The sequence below is a fragment of the Octopus sinensis genome, linkage group LG10 (assembly GCF_006345805.1).
Source record: "Octopus sinensis linkage group LG10, ASM634580v1, whole genome shotgun sequence".
In the NCBI taxonomy this organism is placed as follows: domain Eukaryota; kingdom Metazoa; phylum Mollusca; class Cephalopoda; order Octopoda; family Octopodidae; genus Octopus; species Octopus sinensis.
Genome location: NC_043006.1, coordinates 14,578,497 through 14,591,455, shown reverse-complemented (window position 1 = coordinate 14,591,455; position 12,959 = coordinate 14,578,497). Strand labels below are relative to the sequence as shown.

Sequence of the window (12,959 nt, the reverse complement as noted above, 5' to 3'; positions counted from 1 at the left end):
CCATGCTAGCATGGAAAACGGACGCTAAACGATGATGATGATGATGATGAAGGAATATGAAATTTACCACCAACAGCTGTAATGAATACATAAGAAATGGAGACGACACAACAAAACTGAATCTCTTTTCACAAGACCAGCCATATAACAGGAAGGTAAAAGCCAGCAGTAGCTGTATTCAAATTCACATGGTCTCTATGACTGAAATGTAAACTCATAAGCATAGCTCTACCTGAAAATTGACAATGCAAATCCTATGACCTCTGCTGCTGTTTTACAATGCAGGTTTGACAAGAAACAAGGTTGTAAAACGGGATTCTTTCCATTGCTAACAGCAACACATCCTTCCTGGTATTCGGTGGGCAAACAAAACCAGCAATATACACACTACACAAGATGTGGATACATTCAACTGAGCCTTAATATTACAAAATTTCATACGGTTTCTTACTGGGGGGAATAGAGGGGGAATATACAGAATCATCTGATAGCATTGCTATGATAAATTTCTTTAAAGCAGTAGCAGGTCACAAGAAACTGTAACTAGCTACATATACCTATCTCTTACACACTTATGCAATCACCTGACTTTCAGCAAAATTAGCCTAAAAAGAAACGAAAACATCAAAAAGAACGAGGCCTAGAGAAAACTTATTGTCAGAATAGAGACAACTTTGCAATAGGGAATGAAAAGAGGCAATACTAATATTTATAGATGTTAATAATATGTTCGTGTCTTCACTTTACAAAAGTAAGGCTATTTCATCGTTATCATTATTTAGCACCCACTTTTCCATGTTTGTGTGGGTCAGATGGGTTTTATTGATGCAGAGTTTCCAAAACCAGATGTCATTCCTGTTGCCAATCCTCACCTGTTTTCAAGTAAGGTGATATTTTCTCATCGCCAACCACATTTTTATGGAGGACTGGAAGCAAATGACACTACAAGTATATCCGGTGATATCAAAGATAAATACACACAACAGGCTTGTTCCTGTTTCTGCCTAACAAATCCACTCTTAAGGCTTTGGACAGCCTGGGCCTATAGTGAAAGACACTTAACCAAGGTGCCAGAGTAGGACTGAACCTGAAACTATGTGGTTGAGACACAAACTTTTTTGATGGTAGGCAACAACTTAAATTATTCAAGTAATGATGCTACAGAGCTCACTTTGTAAATGTAACCACAGAAATTACCATTGCTTCCGAAGACCTGTTGGGGCAAGTGAAATCAGAATTGAAATTGAACCAATCCTATGACTGGCACCCAACCATTGCCAGTGCCACTGGACTGACTCCTGTGCAGGTGGCAAGTAAAGAAACACTGTTTCGACCCTGTGCTTGAGGAGACCTATTGAGTCAAGTAAATCAGCATCAAAAATCAATGGAAATTGTAGTTGTAATCCCTGTGCCAGTGGCACGTAAAAAGCACCATCCGAACATGGCCAATGCCAGCGCCACCTGACTAGCTTCCGTGCCGGTGGCACGTAAAAAGCACCAATCGGTTGTGGCCACTGCTAGCCTAGCCTGGCACCTGCGCCGGTGGCACGTAAAAAGCACCCACTACGCTCACAGAGTGGTTGACGTTAGGAAGGGCATCCAGCTGTAGAAACACTGCCAGATTAGACTGGAGCCTGGTGCAGCCTTCTGGCTTCCCAGACCCCGGTCGAACCGTCCAACCCATGCTAGCATGGAAAACGGACATTAAATGATGATGAATATTCTCTGGACAATCCAGGAGACAATTCAGAAACCATTTCTAAGTTGAACTTTCTCAAGATTATTACCTCTCAATGTTAATTACAAAGTTAATTAATCTGCTGCAGTAACTAAAATACTAAGGCGGCGAGCTGGCAGAAACGTTAGCACGCCGGGCGAAATGCGTAGCCGTATTTCGTCTGCCGTTACGTTCTGAGTTCAAATTCCGCCGAGGTCGACTTTGCTTTTCATCCTTTCGCGGTCGATAAATTAAGTACCAGTTACACACTGGGGTCGATGTAATCGACTTAACACATTTGTCTTTCCTTGTTTGTCCCCTCTGTGTTTAGCCCCTTGTGGGTAGTAAAGAAATAAGTAAAATATTAATATAATTCCCATTTTTTATACGATTATGTAAACATTCAGCTAAAAATAGTGTTTGGACTTTCTCAAACAAAAACAAGTTCTATGGAGAATAGTTAAATGTATTTAACGCTTAATTTCAAATTATGTAGAAACATTGTATTAAAATTAGACATCCTGGTAACTAGTTTAATATTTTTGTCTGGTCAAACAAACTTAAAAAAATATTCTTAATAATTATGAATTTTTTTTAGAATAGTTTCTTTTTGTCTGATATTAAAACAAAAAATGCCATAAATTATCATCTCTGATTTTAATAAATAGTCTTCCTACATAAATTAAAAATTAACTGAACAACATATGCTTATTTTAAAGTTATTTACCACAGAATCAGATTTACTTTGATTAGAATTGCCTTTTCCAGGAGAGGACGAATGAACTCAAATCCTTTGTCTATTGGAAGCTGAAGTACGGTCGCTGTTGCATCAACTCTATTCATAAATAATGAATAAACAGAAGGGAAACAACATTAATATTACAAACTTCCTCCGTAATTATCATTGCTACCAATAATGAACAAAGCTTTTAGTGTTCAATTATGATGTGCAAAAAGTACTTCCCGTTAGAGATAAAAAAAAATTTTTTTAAACTTGTGTCCTAGAAATAAATAAACCTGGTAAAATGTTCAGAAATTATCACAAGATTTTAGATTCAGAATTTTTCATTAAAGGCACAGACATGGCTTGTGTCATTAAGAAGTTTTTGTTTCCCAAACACAGTTTCGCATTCAGTTCCACAGCATTGCACTTAGGACAAATGTTTTCTACTTTAACCCAGGCCTTGTGAATGGATCTGGTAGATGGAAACTGAAAGAAGCCAATCATGTATGTGTGTGTGTGTGCTTGGATGCGTCACATCTTGACATCACATGATAGTTGTTGAGTGTCACAGGCTATGGGGAAATGTCAGCTTGATTGGAAACAAGCGAGCTTGGTAACAAGAAGGGCAACTGGCTGTGGATAATGATAAACTGAATTTAAAATTTCTTTCTAAACAAATTTGTAGATTTACATTGAATATGGAAATGACTTTAATATGCTATCAAGAAGTAGGGAATGGAAAATCTTAAATTAAAATAGGATAGCCTCATAGTTTTAACAATCACTTTTCTTAGCTTGCATGGGTCACCAGAACTCAATGCGACAGAATTTTTATGGCTGGATACCCTTCTAGTCAGCAACACTCACCTGGACAAATTTTGATCAAAGACTAGAAACGGACACCACTGCTTGTATGATAGAGATGCTCGTTTACAACTATCCAAGGCTTTGGTTGGTATGGAGCTATAGCAGAAGACACTTGCCCAAGATACCACGCAATGGGACTGAACCTGCTTGAAATCATGTGGTTGAGAATTGAACTTTTTAACACACAGTGATGCTTTGTCTAAAAATATGACAATTGCCAGTTTAAATAACTACTGAAATTTTCTGACATCCATTATTCTTTATTTCATATTTTGCTTTTTTTTACATAGATTTCATTTTCCTAAGAAAAAGCATGAAAAGTGGTTTGCTCTGAAATTTGGATACCTATTCATTAATGCTGCTTTTTTTTTTTTAATTCAAAGGGAGCCAAAAATACTTGTGTTTCTCTCTGCATTACACTTTAATGAAATAAAGGCAGTACAGATTGATTATCCTCCAACCAAAATTCCCAAATCCAAAACCTCCAAAATCTAAATTTTTGAGACAAGCACCACAAAAAGAAAATTCCAGAAATCACTCAAAGATTTCTAGATGATGTACCGTTTCTTGAATGACATGCTGACAGTTACGAACAGAGGCAGAGGTGTGGAAGACTTCTAACAGGAATTTACTATGAAAGGATACCACATACAAAGTTGTCAATATATTGGACCAAATAACTCTCTTAGACATACATAGTACTATGTTCGGTGATGAATTTGAAGGATTCCATGAACCAAATGCAATGATGATGTCACTAGATCTCTTTACATATGCAAAAACTATAGTCAGTCAACACTGGAGATGATGGATACGTTTTTGACATCAATAACGAGCCAACTGTCACCCACAAATGAGTATGGTTGAGTAACATGTACCACGCTTTACTAATTGTTTTAAGTTCCTAATTAGTCACGGGCAGACACAGACACTCTCTTCACTCTCCCACCCTTTGACTCAGAGGTACATTCAGGAGATGACAGCCAGAGAGAGTTACACCAATAATCATTTCCAGATAAACAAACTGAAGCAACATGAAATGAAGTGCCTTGCTCAAGGACATAACACACCACCCAATCCAAAAATTGAACCCATGTGTCTTCACTATAAATATTGATAACTAGCACTATGACCCGGCATTACCGGGTCATAATGCTAGTGCATGCATATACAGCTGCGTGTGTGCACACATACACGCGAGTACTGTCCAAATCTCCGACCAATCACATACAGCTAGCTGGCATTCAATTGGCATATCATTTGGATGGAAAATTCACAAAAAAAGTCACTTCTATTGATTTTTTAATGGCTTTGTGGGGTGACTGAGGAAATGTAAAGATGTGCACAACCACCCTTGGATGGATTTGAATGACCATTGAAAGTGCGAGCTCTCTAACTGAAAAATTGTGGATTTGTATAAAGGACACACACACAGACATTTTGCCGTTTATATATATAGATGACATTTCAATTTTTCATTACATGACAGATGGTGAAACAGAAGAAACAGTCCCCAATTCAGATATTATTATGATGATGATATGGCCCACAGTGGAAATAGTGCCCCATAGGTAACATGGTCAAAATGTGTGAACTTATTGAGGGTGAGAGCAGCATGCATATATCACAGAGCAAGAAATCCTGTGGTATTATATTAAAGTAAGACTGCTACCACAAAAGCATGTTCATCAGATCAATTGCACTCATATTGTGAAATTCAAAGAGAAACATCTGAAATGCTTTCTGTCCTAAGCATTTCAGATACAAATTAATATGTAATACATTTTGGGGGAATTCACAACTGATATTCACTAATTTGAAATTACTAGTGATGCAATTTAAAACATTGCCCAGTCAACTGTCACAAGTAAAAATATTGCCTGATCACCTTCCATAAGTTAAAACATTGCCTGGTCAACCTCCACAAGTCAAAACATTGCCAGGTCAACTTAACTATAAAAAAATTGCTGATTAACATTTGCATCAGATTGTACTATTGGCATGTGTAAAAAAAATAATAAAAATCAAGCGAGGTCGTTGTCAGTACCGCCTGACTGGCCCTCATGCCGGTAGCACGTAAAAGCACCCACTACACTCTCGGAGTGGTTGGCGTTAGGAAGGTCATCCAGCTGTAGAAACTCTGCCAGATCAAGACTGGAGACTGGAGCCTGGTGCAGCCATCTGGTTCGCCAGCCCACAGTCAAACCGTCCAACCCATGCTAGCATGGAAAGTGGACGTTAAATGATGATGAGTGCCTTAAGATTTTTTTTTTCTGTTCAACATTTATTGAAATTTCAAGCTACTTCTGATCCCTACATGCCCATTGATGAGCCAATGAGAAAATCTCTAAATGGTTAATCACCTAGCTAGAAGTAACAACTAAATCTTCCTCAAATCATATTGCTCTCTCTCTTAGAGAAATGACACTGGATGACGTATTCAAAAAGTACATTGAAACACTAAAACTATGGGATGGTCATGGTTGGAATACTTGGCACTAAGCAACAACAATATGTGCACTGGTGTGCAATGAGAGTACCAATAAATTTATCTAAATGAAAAGCAGAAAACTATTAGACTGTTAAAATCTGTCATGGGTTCATACCGCAAACATCTATGCATGCAGGAGTATTCTACACACCTTAGCTTATTTAGAGTCTTTAGTACGAGATCTTCTCAAAATATTATCTGAATCAGGAGCCTCCTATTCTAACCACGATTCATCTCATGGAACTATCGAGATGCATCTAAGACAAGTTCATAATATGAACCCATCGTTAAGTGAACATTTCATTTATTCAAAAAGAAGTATTTCATACCTTACAAAAGAAATTATGGCAAACAAATGATTAATAGATAAAACTCCTTCATTGAAATTTATAAGTGGCAGAGCCGTTAAAGTACGCAGTAAATGACAAGCTTGTCAACTTGTCGAAAAATGTCCTTTCAAAACCTGAACACTTTTACAGGTCGGAAGTAAGTGCAACATAAATTTCAATGCATTTAGTGCTTTGTTGAGCAGTCAAGTGAGAATCATAAAATGTGGCTTTTTTGTTTGTTTTTTTTTAATGCATGACTCTCTGCAAAAGGTGTATAAAAAGCCAAGTGCATTGTATAGTTTGTCTTCAACAAGGAGCAGTTATGCAAGAGAGAGAGAGCTGATCAGGTCAATAGCGTGTTGTCGGTCAATGGTTCGTAATCCTGTCACAAGTTGTATCTATGGCAAAGATATTCAGCTTGTAAAATTAGACACTGGAAAAACCTCTTCAAAAAACTCAAGTGTTTTTATTCGTTGATTTACGTACAATAAATGACTAACATATTTAGAAACATTTTTAAATGAAACAAACTCGAGAAATGGAAGGTATAACTACGGAATGGTGCCCCCCACCTCAACACAGACTGTCCCCCCCCCTCTTAACATTTTGCAAATTGTATTATATTTCTTTGATGAAATTTTACAAGGATATATTTTCGAGGGTGAAAATTACAATTATGTTGATAGGCATAAAAGGATGTGGGGTAGGAGTTTCGGAATATTTCGGAATATCTCTCCGTCCCTCTTGACTTTGTTATGTCTCTTTGAAAAACATTTTTTAATGACATTTTGCAACAAAATCTCTTTTCGAGAGTGTGTGAGTTACGTAATACGACATTTCAAACATAATTATGAAAAAAAAAAAAAAAAACAACAAAAAAGCAAATGGCCAAGCTACGGAAATTGGTGGTTAACAAAGAGAAAGAACGATTTGAAACCCCTTCTGAAAAAAAATTCCTTTTCCTTTATCTTTTTTATTTTATACGCTCGAAAACGTATTTCTGCAAAATTTCACTTTAAAATACGCAGTTTTCAAAAATCTGTGAAGGGTCAAAACTGGGGAGGGGGCACCAATCTGTAATTATACCAAAAGGCCATCCTAGCAAGCGAGAAAATATTATTAATTGCTTTTTGCTTTAGTTTGAGGTGCTTACAATACAAATCATAATACACACACACACACCATAGCTAACAAGTCATGTCATGAATTGGAAACAAGTGCAAACAAGATTTCAGTCAATTTAAGCTTTAAGCTTTGCGGTTAGATACACACCAGGTTTAAACAAATAACAGCCAATTATATATATATATATATATATATAGATAAAATAGAAATGATCATATAATGATAATTTATCAAAAATACTAAACAAAGATTCATTCGAAAGCACGTCATTTCTTGGAAAATGCTCCAAGTTCTAAGACAGTCGAATGTTGACAGACGAAAGAATCCGATAAAATGAAATTGCGGGGCAGCAGGGGTAAAAAGTTTATAATTTCATAACATTAGTCATTCAAACAACGAGCAAGCCCTGTTATAAATATGGTAATTTTGAAGGTATTATAACATAAAATATATAAGTATATATCTATATAACTCAAACACTGTCCTAGTTCGAGGAAATATATATTTGAATGAAATCAGGTTATCAGTTAGGTGCTACGGGTATTACAACACAATACAGCAATAAAGATAACCTATCAAGCGCCACCCATTCCCTTCACTAGGCACAAAGCTAGTGCCTGAGGAATAGAGGAGTGGTTCACGAAAACCTACACCAATATATAACTGGTACGTAAATGGATTTCGACTGGAAAAAAATCATTAACAAGCACTGCCCTTGCAATTAGAATAATTGTAGGAAACAAACGAGGGGGGAGGGGGTTTGACAAACTAAGTGAGATAACCATTTTCTTTAATAGATACATACATACATACATACATACTTATATATAGAGAGAGAGGGGGGGAGAGAGATATAGATGGATGGATGGATGGATGGATGGATGGATGGATGGATGGATGGATGGATGGATGGATGGATGGATAGATAGATAGATAGATAGATAGATAGATAGATAGATAGATAGATAGATAGATAGATAGATAGATAGATAGATAGATAGATAGATAGATAGATAGATAGATAGATAGATAGATAGATAGATAGATAGATAGATAGATAGATAGATAGATAGATAGATAGATAGATAGATAGATAGATAGATAGATAGATAGATAGATAGATAGATAGATCGATAGATAGATAGATAGATAGATAGATAGATAGATAGATAGATAGATAGATAGATAGATAGATAGATAGATAGATAGATAGATAGATAGATAGATAGATAGATAGATCGATCATATAAGAAAATCGAATTGAGCCAATCGTAGTCAAGTCGAGCGAATAATATGAAGTGGTATAAAGCTAAGAGAGACGTTTTGAAAGGATTTGAAGCATTGAGCAAGTTCACGGCTGATCACCAACAACTGGAATTGTTTAGACTGATTGTTATAATGTACAAACTACATGGAGTTGGTATTTAGTAGTCGAGTAAAATGCTAGTTGCTCTCTCTTTTCTCTCTCTCTCTCTTGAAATGAAAAACATGACATCATGGTAGCTAGCGCCACCTCATTGGTGAAGTATACACACACAACACAGTCGTCTATGGACCGGACTCTTTCTCCCTCCCTCCTTCCCTCGACAGGACAAGACTAGAAAATATATATATAAGCTAGATGTGAAAATGAAACTAAACCGTTTCTTAAAAAACATGAGGAAGTAGTTGTTAAAATAGAAAAGGGGGAAAATTAAACGGTCAAACACACACTGCCGTAGTAACCTAGTAAACGGGATGGCATTGAAATGGAATCGAATCATTCAACGTACCACACCTTCAGTTAAAAAGTCATGTCGAAAATTAACTGCAGAACAACAACAGGGGCATAAAATTAGAATAAACAAATATTATTCGAGGTTTAACTTGGCATTTTTATCCCTTCAGGGTGGTGTACCAGTCCGATACACGGGTCGATCGCATCGACTAACCCCCCACCCCTCAAAACTGCAGGCCTGATACCAAAATTAGAAGGAATTATTATTAGTAGTTGTACTATGGCGGCTCCTGTACAGTAAGAATTTCCTTGGCGAGCTTCTCAGACACCATTCGATGCACACTTAAAGCTATTTCACTGACCTCAGGTGTGTTACAAAAGTCACAGACCATCTTATTTCCCCATCAACCCAAAACTGTATGCCTCCTTCATAATAATAATAATAGTAATAATGATAAATAATAGACGCAGTGTTATAAAGAATCTAATTTATAGTTACGTCACTCAATAAATATCCTTGGGAAACGTATTAAAGGCACAACTTCTTCGCTTGCTCGGGAGCTTGACAATGGCTTTCTTTTTTATTTTTATTTTAGTTTTTCCTTATTTTTTTCTTTTTTGATGTAACAAATCCACCGCAATTACCATCATCATCATGTGACACTCCTGTCCAAATAGATTATACGAAACAAACTCCGCTAATATATTCATGCCTCCTTAACAGCAGCGAACTGCGCGAGTTAACTAACAGATGTACAGCAAATAAGAAAGAAAGCGATCGAGTCTTCAAGGATTTTAAAAAAAATATGGCTTTTAAATTAATTAATAAAAGAAAAATACACAATTAACCTAAATTGAGCCGTTTTACCATATCAAAAAATATAAATATATATTATTATATATATATATATATATATTATTTATACACACGCGCACATATACACACTAATTGTTTAAAGGAAGGAAGGAAGGCTTCTCTGCGTATGTACCGAAAAAGAAATGTTTAATGTTGCTTATTTCATAATGAAAACCATCCAGTCACAACTGGCAAAGGGAGATAATGATGTATGTAGGTTATACATTCATAAATTGTACACATTGGACGTGTGTGTGTGTATATATATCGACATATACACGCACATTACATATGTGTGTGTGTTGTGCGTGTGCACAGTCAAGGCATTGTTATGTCAGTAACCACCCCACCTTTACCTGGATTTATTATATATATATAGGATGGTGCGAGATAAATAATAAAGCTATTTGCCCGAACACCCAACCTTAAACAAAAAGAGTAAAAAAAAAAAAAAAGATTACATCGCTTTGTGATGACCTACAACATATTTCTTGAGAGACAGACAGTATGAAAGAGAGAAAAAAAATGAAAACATTTATCACACTGAATGCTAAACAATAAAATGTTACGTTCGATATAATGAAATCAGTTTTACTAATCGATATTATTCAATCACCTGTCCGGTTAAAAAAAAAAGTAAGGAAGAAATGGCTAGCAACATTTTAATAGCGAAGAGATGCAGAGATTGTTGGGATAAATCACCTCCCTAATGAACCGTTTGATTAATTTAATAAATACAGGACATCAATCGGAATTAATAGATGAAGAAATCAGAAAGTTATCTTAATCGAAGAATTATTCCACCAATGGGAATGATATAAATACTGTATCATGACAATTATAGCGTAATATATACAAACTAATATGCGCATAGTGATAGTAGTTTGTAGATCACATACATATAGATATATACACACACACACATATACGTGTCTATCAGCGTAGGGGAAACAAAATATATTTTGTCGGACTAACGATTGGCTTATAAATATATAGTCTAAATACTAAGTCTATTGCACTTTATATCTAAAACGCATAACACAGACGTCTGTCTGTTATAGATATTTACAAGATGTTTACTCTTTTTTTTTTTTTATATCTCAATGAAATAACGATAATGAATGACATTTTACACGAAAACATTCCGCGATCATCATATATATAACTGATGTGTACAATTTCTGCTGCCATTTATACAACAAACTGCTGTATAATGGTAGAAGAAATCAGAATTTTGAAGTGCCCAAGCCTTTCGAAATAGAAAATACAAAGAAAAAAATAGAAAGCAACTGTCGACATTATGTAATATTTTCGTTGACCAAATCACAAGGGGAAAATATTTCATAATAGTTCGGTATATAACCAAGCTGTGTGTGTGTGAGTAACACAACTAGTCCACTATTATATTACAGGTACAATTTTAACTAAACCCAGTAGATGAAAAGCAATATCAGCTGTGATTTCCGACTTTTTTACATAAAGCCATAGGTTTGTAGGGCAAAGGCACACAGCTGATACAGTCGATCTGACTCGCTGGTTTTTATTATCAGACAATGTCGACTTGGGCGGGATTTGAACTCGCGATGCAAAGGGAAGTAACCGAACACAGCAACCAACACATTTCGTCGTCCGGCACTCTTACCTATCGTGCCAATATAAAAATTAATAAGTCGCAGACTGGATTTTGCTGAGATTATTTCAACAAACATCAGCAGTAGTAACCCACTGCTAAAAAAAAAAAAGCCATCGCACAAAACCGCAGAGAGAGATATAAAGTTTTGCAAAGAGACAGACAGACATGACACCTCCGACCAACAATAGAGAAACCGGAAGTTATGACAGTCATGCTTTTTTTTCCCCCAACAGCAGAGGCCGTTACATGGCAATATTGTTGGGATTTTCTGCTAAAATAAAAGCCAAATATTATTATCTAAAAACGTAGAACGAAACCGTAGGCTTTATTTCAACGATTCCCCGGGTTTTTTTAGCGAGTTCCCCCACCACATAGATACACCCCGATGAGGGTTTTAGAGTGAAAAGTTAAAAAGTCAGTCATAGCGAGGCTTCTTTACTAAAAAACGTGAAACGACAAAATAAATGAACTTCATATATAAAGAGAGAGAGACCAGAGACGGATAATTAAAAGGATAAGGAGGGAAGAAGAAGAAAGGGGGGGAGAAGGAGAAAGGAAAGAAAAAAAAGAAAAGAGAAGCTCAATGTTACAGATGAGGAAATCGATAAAATAGTTGCATTGTGCCTACGAAAGCCGGTTTTGAAGCATAAATTTATTATCTTCAATGTTAAGTGTCTACGACTGGACTGGACTGAACACTCTACACACACTACACACACACACGCGTACATTTATTATACAGATTAGATACGACCCTAATAGCATATATTATATCGATTACACGAGATACGTCTGAAGAAAAATATGCATTATTTCATTGCCAATTCACCCACCACCATTCCATAATGTATGTGTGATGAGATCAATCATTACCCACACAAAGACACATTATATATATACACACACACATATATACACACACTCATTATATATATACAGACACACACACATTATACACACACACACACACATTATATACACACACACACACATATATATATATATGTTAGAAGTATTGGTGGGGGGTGATGTACAGATTTATTACATATGAAAGAAAAAGGTGTTCAGAATGCTGGATGGATGGTTTGTAGGAGTAGCTGAAAGCTCTAATATGAAGAAATAATATGTGATATGTAAATAAATATATATTTTTACAACCATCCAGCATTCTGAACCACCTTTTTTTCTTTCACATATACACACTAGATGCATGTATGTACATATATATATATATATATATATACACACACACATATGTATATATTGTAAGACTTTTCAGAGAAGACTTGCAACCGGCAATCATCATCACGCCACCTCGTTACCACCCATTACATTATATATATCAGACTGTATGGAGGAGAACCTTTTGGGAGTGAATAATCCTTTTATTGTTATCACAAGCAAAGGGGGGGGAAGGGGGCAAAGGACCTTCAGCAATATATAATTTATCTTTTCTAAAGCAAACTCCTTGTTTATTTGAAGACGCAGATATTCGTCGCT

The 12,959-nt window shown here is 35.9% G+C and overlaps 1 protein-coding gene across 9 annotated transcripts in view; it reads right to left on the bottom strand.

Annotated features, from left to right (window-relative positions):
* The window catches only part of LOC115216827 (probable ubiquitin carboxyl-terminal hydrolase FAF-X), a 195,689-nt gene that overhangs the window by 172,938 nt on the left and 9,792 nt on the right, over positions 1-12,959 (bottom strand). The window contains exon 1 of one of the 9 annotated variants that reach the window (XM_036506288.1): positions 9,470-9,542. The exons of the other annotated variants lie outside the window; for them this stretch is intronic. The gene's annotated coding sequence lies outside the window, so the exon portion shown is untranslated. Of the gene's footprint in view, positions 1-9,469; positions 9,543-12,959 lie in introns of those variants that run through there. 9 annotated transcript variants of the gene reach the window in all.